Raw genomic sequence first — 18,469 nt, 5'->3', positions numbered from 1 at the left:
ATTAATTTTCGCCTCTAGAGCATCCACAAGATTTTTTGAAGTGATAAAGGGCCATAACCCTGGCAGTAATTATCGGAAATCGCTGAAAATCAATAGGCTTCTTCGTCTCATGGCCTTAAACACTGTATATAAGTTTAAAGTCAATCGGATATTGGACGCTGGACGTACGGGGGCGACGACAATATACGACCACATTTCATTGAGGGCGTATAAAAATGCCCGATAGTGAAAATTTTTAAGTGGAAATCCTGACGTTGTCCAAAGAAATTTTCAAATCAACAAGCCAACAGTGAGGCTAATGTCCCCCATCCAAAATCCCAATTTAAATAGATGACACATATTAATTAATTGCACATTTATTTTTTCAAAAGTATCAAGCAATCAAACTGATTATCAACTATACACTAAGTTTCGTCACTCGTTATCTTGTCCCAAAGCATCGACCAATGAAATTACTTAGCTCTGCTTAGCTTTAGTTCGAAATGTTAATCATTGAACTCAGTCAAGACATTCACCTAATTAACATCTACATCAAGTTTAAACATTCTACCTCAATTAAAAGCAGAGTTGTTATGTTCAAAAGTCTTGACCAATCAAATTCCTTATCGATCCTTAGCCTAACTTAGTCAAGGTAATGATATAATGAATCTACACACTAAGTTTCATGACTCTCACATAATTAAAACCAAAGTTATCTTGCCCGAAAGCATTAACCAATCAGATTGCTTATCTCTGCTTACATTAAGCAGACAATGTTTATCATTGAACTCCATCAAGGCATTCACCTACTGAACGCTTACACCAAGTTTGAACATTCTACCTTAATTAGAAGTAGAGTTATTGTTTTCCAAAGTCTCGACCAATTAAATTGCTTAAAGCTCTGGTTACCCAGAGCAGAAAATGCTCATTATTGAACTAAGTCAAGGTATTGATGTAATGAAACTATACCCAAGTTTCCTCACTCTCACTTAAACATACATTATGCAAGAGCTAAATCAGTTTATTGCAGGTCTTTCTTTAGGCCTGAAATGTTATCTAAATTATTAATTAGACATTAATAAACTTTTCCAGGCCATAATCAACTCTAGATGGCATCCCTAGCCTGCGATCTTAAGTGGATTGTGAGCCGATTTACTGCATAACTTTCCTTCTCGATTAAACGATTAAATGGATAATCGAGACTATGCTGTTTATCGTACTGACTTTAGTAATGATGACCGAGGCTAGGCAGAAATTTCATTCGCTTAGTTCTCGGTTCATAGTGGATCAATTTGAATGAAATTTTCAGCAAATTGCCTTTGCGTTATCTCGTTTTTAATTATTACAGTGAGAACTGCCAACTCGTTATCGAATCTCCCATAATGTATCTTTAATTAGAACTAAAGTTATCGTGTCCCAAAGCGTCAACCCATCAAATTGCTTATCTGTGCTTACCCTAAGCAGAAAATGCCTATCTTGGAACTCCATCAAGGCATTGACCTCATAAACACCTACACCAAGTTTGAACATTCTAGCTGAATTAGAAGGAGAGTTATTGTGTCCCAAAAAGTGAGACGGACACACAGACAGACGGACAGACAGATGGATGGACAGACAGACAGACAGACAGACTGACGAACCCATTTTAATAGTCCCCTGCTTTCTTCGAAAGGCTGGAGACAACAACAACAGGGTAGCGCTTACCAGAAATTGATATGTTTGCTTCTAGGCTGAATGCCCAGTTTTGTTTCATGGAAACCTGATCCTTCATCCGGGTTTATAAAGGCCTTTTCAATTTCATGGTCTGATTTATATCATGACCTTAAACAATGTGTATAAATTTAAAGTCAATCGGATATTAACTTTAGCCTCTAGGGCGTCCACAAGCAATGACATTTACGTCCACATTTCAATGTGGGCGTACAAAAAGGGCTTGCATGCTCAATACCCAAAACTCCACTCTCCACTGACATGGGTTGAAAGGCATGGCAACCAAGTTGTCCCATTACATGGATTGATTTAATCGCCTTTTAAGGCACACCGTCACCCCCTACACCCCAGGCGGGATAGTCACATAGAAAAAACGGTTAGTTGCCACTTTGATTATCAATTTATTACCTGCAGTATTTGTATACTTACTTTTTTAGTTGCTATGTTGAAATAATAACTCATTGATGCCTTTAAATGATAGCACAGAGTAGCACAGCATATTTCTGGTGCTATTAATCTAGTTCTTATTACAATGAAAACTTTTTCCAATGGTAATGCAGCAACAAAGATTCTTGGTAGTAAATAATCAGCTTCAAACAAAGGTGATATTTTTTCAAATATTTCCACTTCAGTCCTGAATTTTAGACACACAATCAAACATACATTACTGAGATCACGATCATCGCAGGGCTCTCAATAAAAATTTGTTTTTTTTTAAAATATAATTTGGTTTTGAGTAACATATATGACCATTTAAACAATCTTATAATTTCCAAAAAAATCAGGTTGATAATAAATGGCAGTAACTATTGGTCAGAAATGCTGAAAATCGATAGGTTTCTTCACGTTACCAATTCACAATCAGTGATAAAAGGGCAATAACTGCAATGATTGAAATAATCAAAAACCAAAAGGCTTCTTTGTCATACACAAGATTTTTGAAACTAATCAATGGTGATACACCACATGGAAATTGTTAAAGATAGGTTGCTAGTCAACGAAACATACGCCCACAGCAGCTAAGTCGTCCAGGGAGTCAACAAGGGTTGTTGCATATTTTGTATAAATGAAAACATTTACAAAACACTAAAATCTGATTATGGGTAACAACCCATTTGGCTTCTACTGTATTCTAACATTTAGCATACAAAACATTAATATCAATTGCCATAATTGTCAAAAATCGTTGAAAATTTATAGGCTTCTTTGTCTCATGACCTTAAGCCTGGCGCACACTATGCGACGAGTTTGGCGACAAATATCGCGGCAACAGAAGAGGAGTGAGCACACTACACGACGACTTTGGCGATCATGAAAGAAAAACCCTGTCACGTGCTTCGTCATGTGGCACCTCTAAATGCATTTTAGTCGTCATCGCGTTGAATACTTCAATTAATATTGTTTTGTAAATGGTGATCAGGCGGCGCCGTCGCCGTCTTAGTACAACGCCGGTCAAGTGCAGTACGTTTATAGTATTCCATGTAACGAGCTCAAATTGAGTCCAGAAATATGCCAGAGTATCCTAAATATAATTAATCCTCTCATTACCAAACAAACAACCAAGATGCGACAATCAATAAGCCCAGGACAGCGATTGACTGTCACCCTCCGTTTTTTCGCTACAGATACTGGGAAAAAACACCTATTCTAATTACCATCTATAAATCCTGGGACTATATTGAGTATATTGCTATACAAACGGAACAATCCACTGGGCCTACCATGTATACGACAGCTCACACATTTAATAAGTGTCATTTAATTTCAATTAGTTAGGCCTTAATTAGATTACCCGAGCCACTTATGCATGCAACAGAAAAAAAATCGGAAAACATCGTGTGTGGTTATGTCACATGAGAAGAATAACGAAAAATGATTGGTTTAATAGGTGGATTTATTTCCCTGGTTGTCGCTGAGGTGAGCACATTACACGATTTGTTGCCGACGAAGCGACGACTTAGACGATCATATCAAACATGTCTGATATTGGCGACCATCGCCGCGATGGTTGCTGGCGATGAAAAATCACTACCGATCGAGTGCGCACACTAGGCGAGTTTTTGATTTTTCATCGTCGGTGACCGAAATCGCCAATGTCGCCATGTAGTGTGCGCCAGGCTTTAAACATCGTATAGATATAAAGTCAATCGGATATTAACTTTAGTCTCTAATAGTAAGTGCAGGAGTACCATACTACACGCAAAACAAAATCTACAAGATTTTTCAAAGTGATCAAGAGCCATAACTCTAGCAGTAATTATCAGAAATCGTTGAAATCAAATAGGCTTTTTCATCTGATGACCTTAAACACTGTGTATAAATTTAAGGTCAATCGGATATTTTATCCTCTCAAGGCAAGCATCCACAAGATTTTTTTCAAAGTCATCAAAGGCCAAAACTATGGCAGTAGACTTCTTTCTCTCATGACCTTAAATACTGTGTAAATCATTGAAAATCAATAGGATTCTTCATCTCATGACCTTAAACACAGTGAATCAGATAATAACATTAGCCTCCAATATTAAGCATCAACAAGATATTTCAAAGTGATCAAGCAGTAATTATCAGAAATTGTTGAAAATCAAAAGGGTTCTTCGTTTCATAACCAGCAGTTGCCATGCAGAAAGTTATGGTCGGAAATGCGCGAATATCAAATGGTCATATATTATAACGTTTTTTTAAATCCAATAAAAATTGTGACCTTTAGAGGGACCACAAACTAAAAACTTGATTTTTCGGACAATCAGGGGCCATAATCCAGGAAGTTACTGTCTGATATGCGCGAATATTGAAAAGAACTGAAATCCTTGGGTTATAAAAATACATCTCAGGCTTCATCAAAATCAGATAAAAATTGTCACGACTAGAGTGTCCACAAGCAAAAAAACGTGATTTTTTGTACAATCAGGTCATAATCCATGAACTTAAGGTCAGATACATGCCAATATCAAAAGGAAACGAGATCTTTTGGAGATAAACCTATATTTCAAGTTTCATCCAGGCAAAAAAATAACAAACATGTACTACTAAAAGTGTTTGAATATAGAAAAAAACAACATCAAGGTCTTCTACAAGATCCACTTCAAGGGATCAACCACCAGTCTTGAAAAGGAAAAGAACTCATGATACAGTCAATAAGGTAGGCTATATATTATTACATGAACAATAACCACACAACCCAGCTCCTGTAAATTGGCATTAACATCTACGAATTCCATGGTAGTCCTGTTATAAAGCCATAAGGTGTTGAGGCCCATATAATTATTGTCATATTTCCTACCATACCCGGTGTACAACACACAGTTGACTATATGAGTATAATTTAGGCCTAGTGTATGGACAGGCGAAATACCAAAAATAGTCAAGATTGCCCTCACATAAAATTAAGGCCTTGTTCAGTTGTTTAAAATCAATTTACAATTAATTCACATTCATTATTTTCTGTTTTTAGATTAATAATAAATATTATTTAACTACCTTTTTAGGCCTAACATTTGGCTCATCAAGTGTTCATAATTTTAAAGAGGCACTAGCCTGTCACTCTTGCCAAAGAAAACCACTGTTAAATGATGTATTTTTAGTTTTGAATTATTGAAAATAACCTTAGTAAGACTCACCTATTTATTGAAAATTGAACCAATGACTCAAATGACCTATTTATTTAGTAAATTTGTTATTTTTAGAAAAACGAGGAAAACAGAAACTGTTAGAATAACAGTTATCTGTAAGTAAAATATGATATATTCCTTTTTAAAATTGTACTGATATTGAATTACTACAGTACATTTTTGAATTGATCTTCAATAGCCGATGCCCAGTAAAAGTTTTTCGCAATAAGTTTATTCTAAATTAAATAGATATGTCATGAAATTTAACGCTCACCTTTGAAAGCAAAACAGTAAATTATATGATATTATGATGTCCACTGCGGGATGGGTAACGTAAATTACATTTCATTATTACTGTGATTGGATTTAATTTTTATTTCTATGTAAGACTCTTATCCGGTGTATGTTTCAGTGTTACATGTCATGATCATTTATTGGTTTTATTAAGGGTGTATATACTTTCATTTTATCTAAAAGCCAATTAAGTTGAGCGTAACGTAAATTACATATACAGTAACGTAGATTACAGGTTTAAATCATCTGATTATACTCTTTATATCTTTTCAGAATATTAATTATCGATGGGTAAAACACGAGCAGAGATTCAAAGAAACTAAAGAGAGAGAAAGAAGGCCAAAGAAGGTGAAATATATTTAGCCAAAGAAGATAAAGGACAAAGGAGTATTATGTTCCTGTTTGCGAAATGCCAATAAAAGGTTTTAAAGAAGAGGTGCGAAAAAGTACGAAAATGGGTGAGAGATGAAGAAAAGATTAGATGAAAGTATTTTAAGTGAAATAAGTACAACTGATTTTGGTTCTGAATACGACTCTAGCACAGCTGCAAATCATAGTATATCATCTGAATATAGACTAATCGTAAAATTACCGGATCCAAAATTGCGAACAAGGAAACAAATAAGCCGCACTACTGCCAAAAACAGAAGAGAGATTTCAAACTTAAAAAAACAAAATCATGGATTTAGCTGTTCAAGTCATAAAAATTAATTGAAAATCAATATACTTGTTTGTCTCAAGATCTTAAACTCTGTGTAATCAATCTGAAGTCAATCGGATGATAACTTTAGCCTCTAGAGCGTCACAAGATTTTTCAAAGTGATCAAGGGCCATAACTTTGGCAGTAATTATCGGAAATCGTTGAAAATCCATAGGATTCTTCGTCTCATGACTTCAGGCTCTAGAGAATCCACAAGATTTTTTGAAGTGATCAAGGGCCATAACTCTGGCAGTAATTATCGAAAATCACTGAAAATGAATAGACTTCTTTGTCTCATGACCTTAAATACTGTGTATAAAGTTAACATCTACCGGATATTAACTTTAGCCTCTAGAGCGGCCACAAGATTTTTTGAAGTGATCAAGGGTCATAACTCTGGCAGACATACTTCATCTCATGACCTTAAACACTGTGTATAAATTTAAAGTCAAACGGATATTAACTTTAGCCTCTAGAGCGGCCACAAGATTTTTCAAAATGATCAAGGGCCATAACTCTGGCAGTAATTATCTGAAATCGCTGAAAATCCATAGGCGTCTTTATCTCATGACCTGAAACACTGTGTATAAATTTAAAGTCAATCGGATATTAACTTTGACCTCTAGAGCGTCCACAAGATTTTTTGAAGTGATCAAGGCCACAAACCTCGCAGTAATTATCGGAAATCGATCGCTGAAAATCAATAGGCTTCTTCGTCTCATGACCTTAAACACTGTGTATAAATTTAAAGTCAATCGGATATTAACTTTAGCCTCTAGAGCGGCCACAAGATTGTTTAAGTGATCAAGGGCCATAACTCTGGCAGTAATTATCTGAAAATCAATAGGTTTCTTCGTCTCCTGGCCTTAAACACTGTATACAAATTTAAAGTCAATCAGATATTAACTTTAGGCGGCCGGACGGACAGGGGTGACGACAATGTACGACCACATTTCAATGTGGGCGTATAAAAAGGATTCTACTACAACTTCCAATAGTCATATCCAGCAACCAATAACACCTAGAAAATGTCTTGAATCAGAATTGTGGAATGAAGGGGTAAGCCCAAGTAAATTGCCCAGGGTAGTAGGAGATAGGCTGCTATTATCAAATGTTTTATGCGAAGAACTAAGAGAAGCAAGAGTAGTATATGGAACTAAAGGGAAAAGGGTGATAAGAAAGATAATTTCAGGCAAACTTATTGATACATATAGACTGAGACGAAAACTAAATAAAACCACAGGATTTTCTAGAAAGGGGTTGAAATCACACGGAAAAGAAATTAAAAGAATTCCTAAAATAAGTAAATTAGTAGAAAAAAAAATGCAAGAGGATATTCAGGCCTTCTTAGAGAGGGATGATAACAGCAGGATGCTGCTAGGCAAAGCTGATAGCCAAGATACAAACCGGAACCTACCAACAGAAAAGAATATTGAATGATAGCATGTTATTTCTTCATCTTTAGTTTAATGCAGAAAGTACATACAAATTGTCATTAGTAAACATATCACTCTTACAAAATACCTAAGAAAACAACAATGCCTTTGTCAAAAACATCTGAACTATGCTTATGTTTGAAAAGTTTACATTCTGTTGGCATTAATGTTCCCTTAAATCCAGATGAGCTCATTTAACAAATCAATACGATTAACCCACAAGAACTGATTAATGGAATAACTGCAGAAAACATAAAATATGAACAATGGAAAAAGGTAGAAATAGCTGCCAAAATAGTTGAAAAAGAAGTAACAAAAGAAGAGTTCGGTAAAATATTTTTATAACAGACATCCAAATTCCTCGGTCACACAGATCGAATAAAACAACAATATGTTGCAATTATATTGATGGAAACTCACAAGCTAAAAACATGATTTTTCGTACAATCAGGGGCCATAATTCAGGAAGTTACGTTCGATATGCGCGAATATCGAAAGGAACCGAGATCTTTGGGTTATAAACTTACATTTCAATTTTCAACAAAATCGGATAAATATTGTGACCTCTATAGGGTCTACAACCTTGATATACCATATTTTTACGCTATTTGAGAACGAATGGCGGCCATTTTGTCAGTCAATTTTGGGCCGATTTTCACGAAATTTGAACTCAGCCATCCTTAGGGTGTAACGGTGATATAATAATACGTTTTTTTAAATCGGATAAAAATTATGACCTCTATAGGGTCCACAAGCTAAAAAGGCGATTTTTTGTACAATCAGGGGCCATAATTCAGGAAGTTACGGTCCGATATGCGCGAATATGGAAAGGATCCGAGATCTTTGGGTTATAAACTTACATTTCAAGTTTAAGAAAAATCGGATAAAAATTGTGACCTCTATAGGGTCCACAAGCTAAAAACGTGATTTTTTGTACAATCAGAGGCCATAATCCATGAAGTTTCGATCCGATACATGCCAATATCAAAAGCAGCCGAGATCTTTTGGGGATAAACCTATATTTCAAGTCTCGTCAAAATCGGATAAGAATTGTGACCTGTAGAGAGTCCACAAACAATTGTGGATGGATGTCCGACGGCATAATACGTCCAAATGAAAAGTGGGCGTATAAAAATTGTGATCTCTATAGGGTCCACAACCTTGATATACCATATTTTTATGCTATTTGAGAACGAGGGGCGGACATTTTGTCTGTTAGTTTTGGGCCGATTTTCATGAAATTCGAACTCAGCCATCCTTAGGGTGTAACGGTGATATAATAATACGTTTTTTTAAATCGGATAAAAATTATGACCTCTATAGGGTCCACAAGCTAAAAACGTGATTTTTCGTACAATCAGGGCCCATAATTCAGGAAGTTATGTTCCGATATACGTGAATATCGAAAGGAACCAAACTCTTTGGGTTATAAGCATACATTTCAAGTTTAAACCAAATCGGATAGAAATTCTGTTTGAATGGCATTTAGTAATTGAACACATAAAAATAAACACAATAGTTCTATGGATAACAATTACTATATTTAATTAAAGCTACGTTTCAACAATGATTCTCTTGTTGTTATCAAGCACAATACTGATACAGTCAGAAAGAGTGAAATATATATACTATGTACAATCAAAACATTCAATGAAACCATAAATTAGGAGAACAGTGACCTTTGATCTTATAATGAAACCATATGCAAAAATATAAACCTCTAATCGTAATGTACACATAGATGGAAACCACTTAATTAATATGGAATTATAACCCTAGATGTGTGATATGGACATTGATTGACTCTTGTGTGATTATAATACCTAGCCGTACAACTGTATACAAATGTCTGCGATATCACTTATGTGGAAGCAGATGTTAAACACCAAGAACTACTACCACTACTACTGTATACAAATATTTTTATATGTTAACAAGTTACAGAAACTGCTTAATAAATGTCCTATATAATGTTATGAGTGCACTACCTCAAAAGGTGTCATCATCAATAATAATTGTGTGCTACATATTAAATGTAAGACTGTGTGTTACGTTGAACTAATTTCCTTAAATAAGTAATACTCCGTGTGAGGTAAATAGTACTATGGATATGGGGGTAACGTCTATATTAATTTCCTGGTTTAGGTCTATTTGTGATTAATTGATCATAGGCTCTGGGGATATATATACCATTATCTCTATTTAGTTCTGGTTGATGTCTTTTTATTTGAACGGCCTCCATTAATCTATGGGTTTTCTTTTGGTTGATATTGGTATTAAGGGTATTTACAGCTGACCAGTTCACTCTGTGGCGTGGTTTTTTTTTGAGGTGGTGCCTTTGGACTGGTGCTCTTTGAGGCGGATGTCTAATGGCCGCTTAGTTTCACCTATGTATATTTTATAAAATGAGCAGGTAATCTGGTACACACATCCCTTTGGTTGGATAGGTATGGCTGGTCGGCATTTACCATTAGCGCTAAGGATATCTTTAATTGTTGTACCAGTGTAGAAGCTGGTGTCTATTCCTGCTGGCTTAAGGAGTCTCCGGATTTGGTAGGATAGCTTGTTGTTGAATGGAATAGAGATGCGAATTTGTGAATCTTGGTTGGTTTTATCTGGTTTAGGTTTATTGCTAGTAGCGGTATTGATAACTTTCTTAACTAATTGTTCCGTATATTGGTTCAGATTACAGAATGTGTGTTTTATATGTTCTAGTTCTTTATTGAGGAGTTCCGGGTTGCAGATTTTCTTAGCTCTGTGGGCGAGTGTTGAGATGATAGCTGTTTTAACTTTAATAGGATGGGCTTCCGATATACACTGGTTTGGATGGTACTTCCATTTCTCTGCACAAGGACATCTAGAAAGGGGATGGTTCCACAGTTTTCTCTCTCCATCGTGAATTTGATTCTTGGATGCTGGTTGTTAAGGTGTTGTAGAAGGCAGTCGGGGTCATCTTCTTCTTTCAGCATTACGAACGTATCATCGACTTTTCTATAATAGCAGATGGGAGATATTGGTGAGGACTGCAGTGCCTTCTCTTCCAAGGAGGTCATGTACACTTCGGTCAGTAGCGGGGATAGGGGGCTTCCCATTGGTAGGCCGTGTATCTGTTGGTATAAATCATCTCCCCGGGTGAAGTAAGTAGTGTTGACACAGTTTGTGATTAATCTAATTATACTGTCTGTAGTGAGCTGTGTCTTTAAGGGTGTTTCTAGTTGGTCTAGGCGTTGACAGAGTACTTCTATAGCTTCTGATCTGGGGACATTTGTGAATAGGTCCACTACATCATAGGACACAATTTTCCCTGGATTTTGTATATTTTTAATTTCCTCACAAAATTCTGAAGAGTCTCGAATGAAGGATTTAGCGGACTTGCCTAGGGTTGATAAGAGTTTTGAGAGGTACTGAGCTGGGTTGTAGTGAACGGAATCACGCGAGCAGACTAGTAAGCGAGCTTTGATCAGATCTTTATGTATTTTTATAGTGGCTCTCGCATAAGGCGGACGAGGGTGGTTAGATCGCAGTTGATAAAATAGGTTGTTGTCAATTTGGTTCTTTTCTTTAAGTTCGTTTAGGGTTTTAGCATGTTCTTTACTTAAGGTGCTTGTTGAGTTTTTCCTTATTCTGCGGTAGGTGGTAGTATCGTGCAATAAGTTGGAAACTGTTAAGTGGTAATCATCTTTATCCATAATGACCGTCGATTTACCTTTATCAGCCTGGACAACTGTAATGTTTTTATCTTCTTTTAATTCCTTTAAGGCTTCCCTTTCTAGTCTGCTGATATTGTTAGGTTGTGGAGTAGATTTAGCTATTAGTTCGGCTATTTGGTGTCTAATGTAGTCAACCTTCCCACCTGGAGCTAACTGCCGGAGACCCTTTTCTATGTTCACTATGTACTCATCATGATTCCTTGGTTTTGTGGTTGGTACGTACTTTAGACCTCTGGAGAGTAGGTTGATCTGTTCATCTGTGAGTGGGCGGTTGCTGAGGTTGATGACAGTTTTGGAGAGAAATTCGTCTCTTGCATTAGAGCTGTTGCTGGAAGTGGTCCCCTTGGTCTTCTGGGCTTTGAGTGACTTGTATTTCTTCGTTTGTCTGGTTTTAATTTCTTCATCGATTTTGAGATTAGATTTGGTCTGTATATTTCGGAGGGAACTGTAATCTTCATCTGATAGGGTATCTTGTAATTTCTGACGCTCTATCTCTGATTTTGCAAATAGTCAGTGTTTTTCATTTCTGAAATTGTGACTTTTTCAATGTTCACAAGCTAAAAACTAATTTTTCGTACAATCAGAGGCCATAATCCATGAAGTTACAGTCCGATACATGCCAATATCGAAAGGAACCGAGATCTTAGGGTGATAAACCTATATTTCACGTTTCATTGAAATCGGATAAAAATTGTGACCTGTAGGCTGTTCACAAACAATTTTGGACGGACGGACAAGGGCGACAACAATATACGTCCACATGAAAATGTGGGCGTCTAAAAATTCTAAAGAGTTCTTAAAATTGAAAGATTAATTTCAGCTAAAACGAATAATGTTTGTTGTTACGTTTTTTATTGAATTTAGTAATTTTTGTTATATTTTTAAAATCTCTAAAAATCAACATGTTGCAATTAAATTTGTATTAATTTAATTTGATAAGTCTGTCCATTCATTATATGAATTAGTAGTTTGTATATGTTCACATTTTTGGAACGTTTTATCTCTACGTATATAGACGTTAGGCTTTGGTGAAATTTACGTTACCATCTTTATTGGCAATAATCTTATTATATGTTACGCCAGATAAAAATTTCGAAAATTCATACAGAAATAATATAATGACTAGATGGTTTAATTTTTTAATATCGTATGGGTTGAAAATGGCTATTAAGTTTAGATATGACAGAAATAATAACTTATTTCTCCCACGTGACCATATATGATGTGCATGGTAGAAATCGGTTAACTGGGGACTTGATACATTCGTTGTCCAATAAACATTAACCGCGGACTTGATACACACAATCATATTTTTCCTTTTTCAGATCACACACATGAAAGATACACCTTAACTGGTGAATACCGCCTAACACGGAGCACCTCAGATCGACATTAAAATCAAATGGGATTTTAAATTCAGGCTTCTGAACATCGTTACAGTCCTGGTTTTTACGGAAGAAAAGCGGACACACAGGGGTTTGCAAATAATTGGGGAAATACGACCGAACGAGTCCCTATGCTAGTTACGTCTAATCGAGGACATGCATGGTGTAAGTTTGGAACACTGCCAAACGAGGTCATTTGCTCTATACTTCATACTGTTGACTTGACGCTTATTGTGGTCTTTAGCCTGTAAATAACTACGTTTTTGTCCATCCTTTGACCACACATGGGAATAAATACAATATAACTGTTTAAAATTGATGTATGGCACAATATAGCGATAGGACAGTCATTTATTAATGTGATCAACCGAGAACGTATATTATGTTTTATAAACGACAAATGGAAACTTTGTGTATGGTGAACACCAACAACCGAGTACACACACACTCACATCCGAGGACGTTACAAGCAGTGATGGGATTTCAAAATTTTTCTTGTTGTTTACCGAAAATAAAGGGGCATAACACTTATCATTATTTAAGCAGGCAGTTTTAGACCACAATTAAACATCATGTGTCAATAAAATATTTAAATTCGTACTTAATAAAAAAGATAGGTTGCCAGGCAACGAAAAATACGCCCTCAGCAGCTAAATCGTCCGGGCAGTCAACAAGAGTTGTCACATATTTTTACTTTTTTTCAGTAATGAAACATTTATAATACATTAAAATCTGATTAAGAGTAACAACTGATTAAGTAATTATCAGAAAATCATTAGAATTTGTTTGGTTTTTATAAAGTTTTGTCCCATGCTAACGTTTAGTAAACTTTTAACATCATGGATTTAGCTGTCCAAGTCATAAAAATTCATTGAAAATCAATATACTTTTGTTCGTCTCAAGACCTTAAACTCTGTGTATGAATCTGAAGTCAATCGGATGATAACTTTAGCTTCTAGAGGGTCACAAGATTTTTCAAAGTGATCAAGGGCCATAACTTTGGCAGTAATTATCGGAAATTGTTGAAAATCAATATGATTCTTCGTCTCATGACCTCAAACACTCTGTATCAATTTAAAGTCAATCGGATTTCAACTTTAACTTCTAGAGCATTTACAAGATTTTTCAAAGTGATCAAGGACCATAACTCTGGCAGTAATTATCGGAAATCGCTGAAAATGAATATACTTCTTTGTCTCATGACCTTAAACACTGTGTATAAATTTAAACTCAATCGGATATTAACTTTAGCCTCTAGAGCGGCCACAAGATTTTTCAAAGTGATCAAGGACCATAACTCTGGCAGTAATTATCGGAAAGCGCTAAAAATCAATGTTTCTTCGTCTCATGACCTTAAACACTGTGTATCAATTTAAAGTCAATCGGATATTAACTTTGACCGCTAGAGCGTCCAAAAGATTTTATGAAGCGATCAAGGGCCATAACTCTGGTAGTAATTATCAGAAATCGCTGAAAATCAATAGGCTTCTTTGTCTCATGACCTTAACTTTAGCCTCTAGAGCGGCCACAAGATTGTTTAAGTGATCAAAGGCCATAACTCTGGCAGTAATTATCTGAAATTGCTGAAAATCAATAGGTTTCTTCGTCTCCTGGCCTTAAACACTGTATACAAATTTAAAGTCAATCAGATATTAACTTTAGACGGCCGGACGGACAGCGGTGACGACAATGTACGACCACATTTCAATGTGGGCGTATAAAAAGGATTCTACTACGACTTCCAATAGTCATATCCAGCAACCAATAACACCTAGAAAATGTCTTGAATCAGAATTGAGGAATGAAGGGGTAAGCCCAAGTAAATTGCCCAGGGTAGTAGGAGATAGGCTGCTATTATCAAATGTTTTATACGAAGAATTATGAGAAGCAAGAGTAGTATATGGAACTAAAGGGAAAAGGGTGATAAGAAAGATAATTTCAGGCAAACTTATTGATACATATAGACTGAGACGAAAACTAAATAAAACCACAGGATTTTGTAGAAAGGGGTTGAAATCACACGGAAAAGAAATTAAAAGAATTCCTAAAATAAGTAAATTAGTAGAAAAACAAAAAAAAATGCAAGAGGATATTCAGGCCTTCTTAGAGAGGGATGATAACAGCAGGATGCTGCTAGGCAAAGCTGATAGCCAAGATACAAACCGGAACCTACCAACAGAAAAGAATATTGAACGGCAGTAATTATCGGAAAGCGCTGACAATCAATAGGTTTCTTCGTCTCATGACCTTAAACACTGTGTATCAATTTAAAGTCAATCGGATATTAACTTTGAACTCTAGAGCGTCCACAAGATTTTATGAAGCGATCAAGGGCCATAACTCTGGTAGTAATTATCAGAAATCGCTGAAAATCAATAGGCTTCTTTGTCTCATGACCTTAAACACTGTGTATAAATTAAAAGTCAATCGGATATTAACTTTAGCCTCTAGAGCGTCCACAAGCAATTGTGGACGCCGGACCGACGGGGGCGATGACAATATACGACCACATTTCAATGTGGGCGTATAAAAATAGGTGCGACTCGTTATTTTTCCATATTTAATTCCCATAAGGTATTCAAATTTATGTCAGTAATATTCCTACAAAATTACGTGTTGTTGGAATATTAAATCCAGGCTTCTGAACATTGTCACAGACTTGGAATTGGTCCAAAAAGTCCTCGGGTGAACCGAGGACGTCCTTGGTTGACACAGGTCCGTGATTAGAAGGTGTGTATTCAGATGTGTGTCCTCGATATACACCATATACAAACGCACACACACAGAGATATTATTCAGATATTTACCAAATCCAAGTCTTTCTTTTCAGTTCATCTTTTTTTCTCTCAAATGTTTTATCAAGCCACCATTCTGCAGTATTATGCTTAGATGTTAATGAAGGTTGAATGAATGGCTGTGAATTACCATTTAAAAAATGGAATAAAGGAACTGCCAACAACCAGGTAGAATCAGCATAATTATGTCTATCGACATCTACTGGACTTAATATCAACGTTGAAATGGAACTGGCAATAACCCTAAAAACAAAATTACCAATAAGAACCATAATATGATCACCATTGTAAAACCAGAAATTACTGCGAGTAGGAAATTACAGTATTATAAATACCATATTACATGTCCCCATTAGGATTAACTTCAAACATAGATGAGACTTGTCAGGTCTCTTAAGAGCCCAACCAGCAGCAAATATGTCAAAACTGAATCTAAAATCATTGATACTGTCGATAATCTGTTGAACTTCAGATTGGGCAGTCCGTGTTCAAATTTCTAAATGATCCAAATCCAAATTTCGGCAACATAATGCAGTAATCATCAAGTAGTTAATAAGCCATCCATGCAGAGATAAATCTATGCAATTCATACACTCTGCCATTCAATATGACTAAATATATGACCATGTTTTTGTCTTACAAATATTCACTGAAGTTTCTGATTGCCTCCCTTGCAGATTTTTAAAGTGCACATAAGATGGACCTGGAAACTTTGAGCTACGTGTAGCCAGTGGTTACTATATTTACTTTACGGCAAGTTCACACCAATCTGTTTGAAATTAATTAAGCTACCTTCACTCAAAGTCGCAAAAATAGACCTCCTGTAAAAACGACTTTGCCAATTATCAAAAACACTCTTAATCCCCTCAGACGCCAGTGACGTCACAGTGACCGAATGCATATTCGGAATGTTTATTCCTTAATTACCTATATACAGCTGGCGTGTGTATTCATTAACGCTTGACTGATTCCTTAATCCCCTAATTAAATAAAACAATTGACTGCGGAATAATTTATTTTGTAATTTATTTTAATTTAAGATCCTATTTAGAATTTGTTTTATAATGTCCAGCCCTCTCTTCTGACGACAACGATTTAAAAACTGTGTTTTAAAATGACTTTTTGATAAGAGCCACTCTACCATCGTGTGCAGCCCAAACGATTCCAAATATATATCCGTCAGAAGAGTATTGTGGTTCTAATTTCCCCGAGTAAAAGAGTACAGAAAAGATGTTGTTATGCAAAATGTATCATAAACGTCAAACATGACTGAAACGTGATTTGTTAATGACGATCCGTATCTCGTTTTCCTGTAGCCATCGTACGGCGCCCTTCTTCCTGCATGTGGATTTGAATTCATTACTCTGAAATAGAGCGCAAAAATGAAATACGAAAAATATCTCAATATCATACGTTAGAATTAAGAGATTTAGAACGGTCTTCTAACTATCTTTGTGTATTAATAATAATATGGCAATTGTACATTGTAGTGTCGTTAATATCCGTCATTAATCAATCCGATTAAAGTTGCAGACATGGGGCTATAAATTAATTTACCTTCGATGTAGATTAGCTTTGCACACACATGGAGTTATAAATTAATTGACACTTAGATGTTGGATTAAGAATGCCCATTACGTTATTATTAGTCGGCCAGATCAAAAACATCACTCTAGGTAGAACGTGTTAAAACTCCACGAACGAACGACACAAGTTACGCGGGAACTTTGCTGTAAACATTTCTCCACACCACAACTAATCGTTGAATCGTACATTAAAGATCAGTTGTTTATAATTATTTTTTACCCAATAATCAATTAGCTTTGTTCTCCGATGTTTTTTAAGAAAGTAGCCTCGTATTATTTGTTGATTGGCATTTAGACAACATTTAATGGACTTGATACGAAATCTGAATATAAATTATTCATTATATAAACGTATGTGATTAGGTTATTGTCTAACATCGTTTAACTTCTTTATAAAAAAAAGGATTTAACAATTACATTGATCAGGAACTTCAGCCATAATGATCACGCATATTTGATATTCATGTCCATGAATTACATGCAATTGTCGCTCCAAAATTTAACCTCAGTTACTACGGCCGTAGTATGCATGGCACCGTACACGGTAATAAGATTCCCAGCGTTGATTGGCTAAGAAATGAGGGCGATCTTTTGTTATGCATAGTCATTGAAAAATTAAATATTCGCTGTGAATTTCAAATGGAGTTACGATATAAGTTGTTCTTTGTGTATTGAAATGGTTATTATAATTATATATAGCCAATAATGAATATAACGACAAATGACTGGCACCATTTGTATTTCTGTGCTTATAGAGATAGTTTGGGAAATCAAGTATTATCCAAATTATCAGTAAATGCGCTAATTGCTTGGGTCGTCTTCATCTGTCACGCGGCCTTTTTAAACAAAGGACGCTAAAATGGATCTACGGCATAATAAAGCATTTTAAATTCACTCTAAAATATTCCAATCACAAAATGTCTAACCTATAACAGTGCAAGACGATAATTCGGTGATTATGATTAGGTCAGTCACGTGTTAATTGGACCATGATGTGTATAGACAGATATACTGTACAGGTAGTGATATATTGTGTATAGATAATGTATATACTATGTGTAGTGCCTGTGACGTCACCAGCCAATCAACCGGATTAAGGTCGTAATTGAAAAATTGAAAAGCGTTTTGGCGTGTCGGATACTCAAACGTTAACAGCCGAATTAATTTTAATCAGATTGGCGTGAGCTTGCCGTAAAGTGGATATAGTAACTATTGGCTACACGTACAAAAAAACAATATTTGGCCATCTTATGTGGTCTTTAAGAC

General features: G+C 35.7%; 1 long non-coding RNA gene across 1 annotated transcript in view; it reads right to left on the bottom strand.

The window, feature by feature from the left end:
- Positions 1-2,133: 2,133 nt before the first annotated feature.
- LOC130010728 (uncharacterized) overlaps positions 2,134-18,469 on the bottom strand; it is a 49,365-nt gene continuing 33,029 nt past the window's right edge. Inside the window, exons 3-4 of the long non-coding RNA XR_008786018.1 lie at positions 15,630-15,860; positions 2,134-2,323 (exon numbers count right to left, since the gene is read on the bottom strand). This is a non-coding gene — a long non-coding RNA (uncharacterized LOC130010728). The remainder of the gene's footprint in view (positions 2,324-15,629; positions 15,861-18,469) is intronic.

This window comes from Patella vulgata, chromosome 2 (genome assembly GCF_932274485.2).
Source record: "Patella vulgata chromosome 2, xgPatVulg1.2, whole genome shotgun sequence".
In the NCBI taxonomy this organism is placed as follows: Eukaryota; Metazoa; Mollusca; class Gastropoda; family Patellidae; genus Patella; species Patella vulgata.
This window is presented reverse-complemented; position numbering and strand designations above follow the sequence as displayed.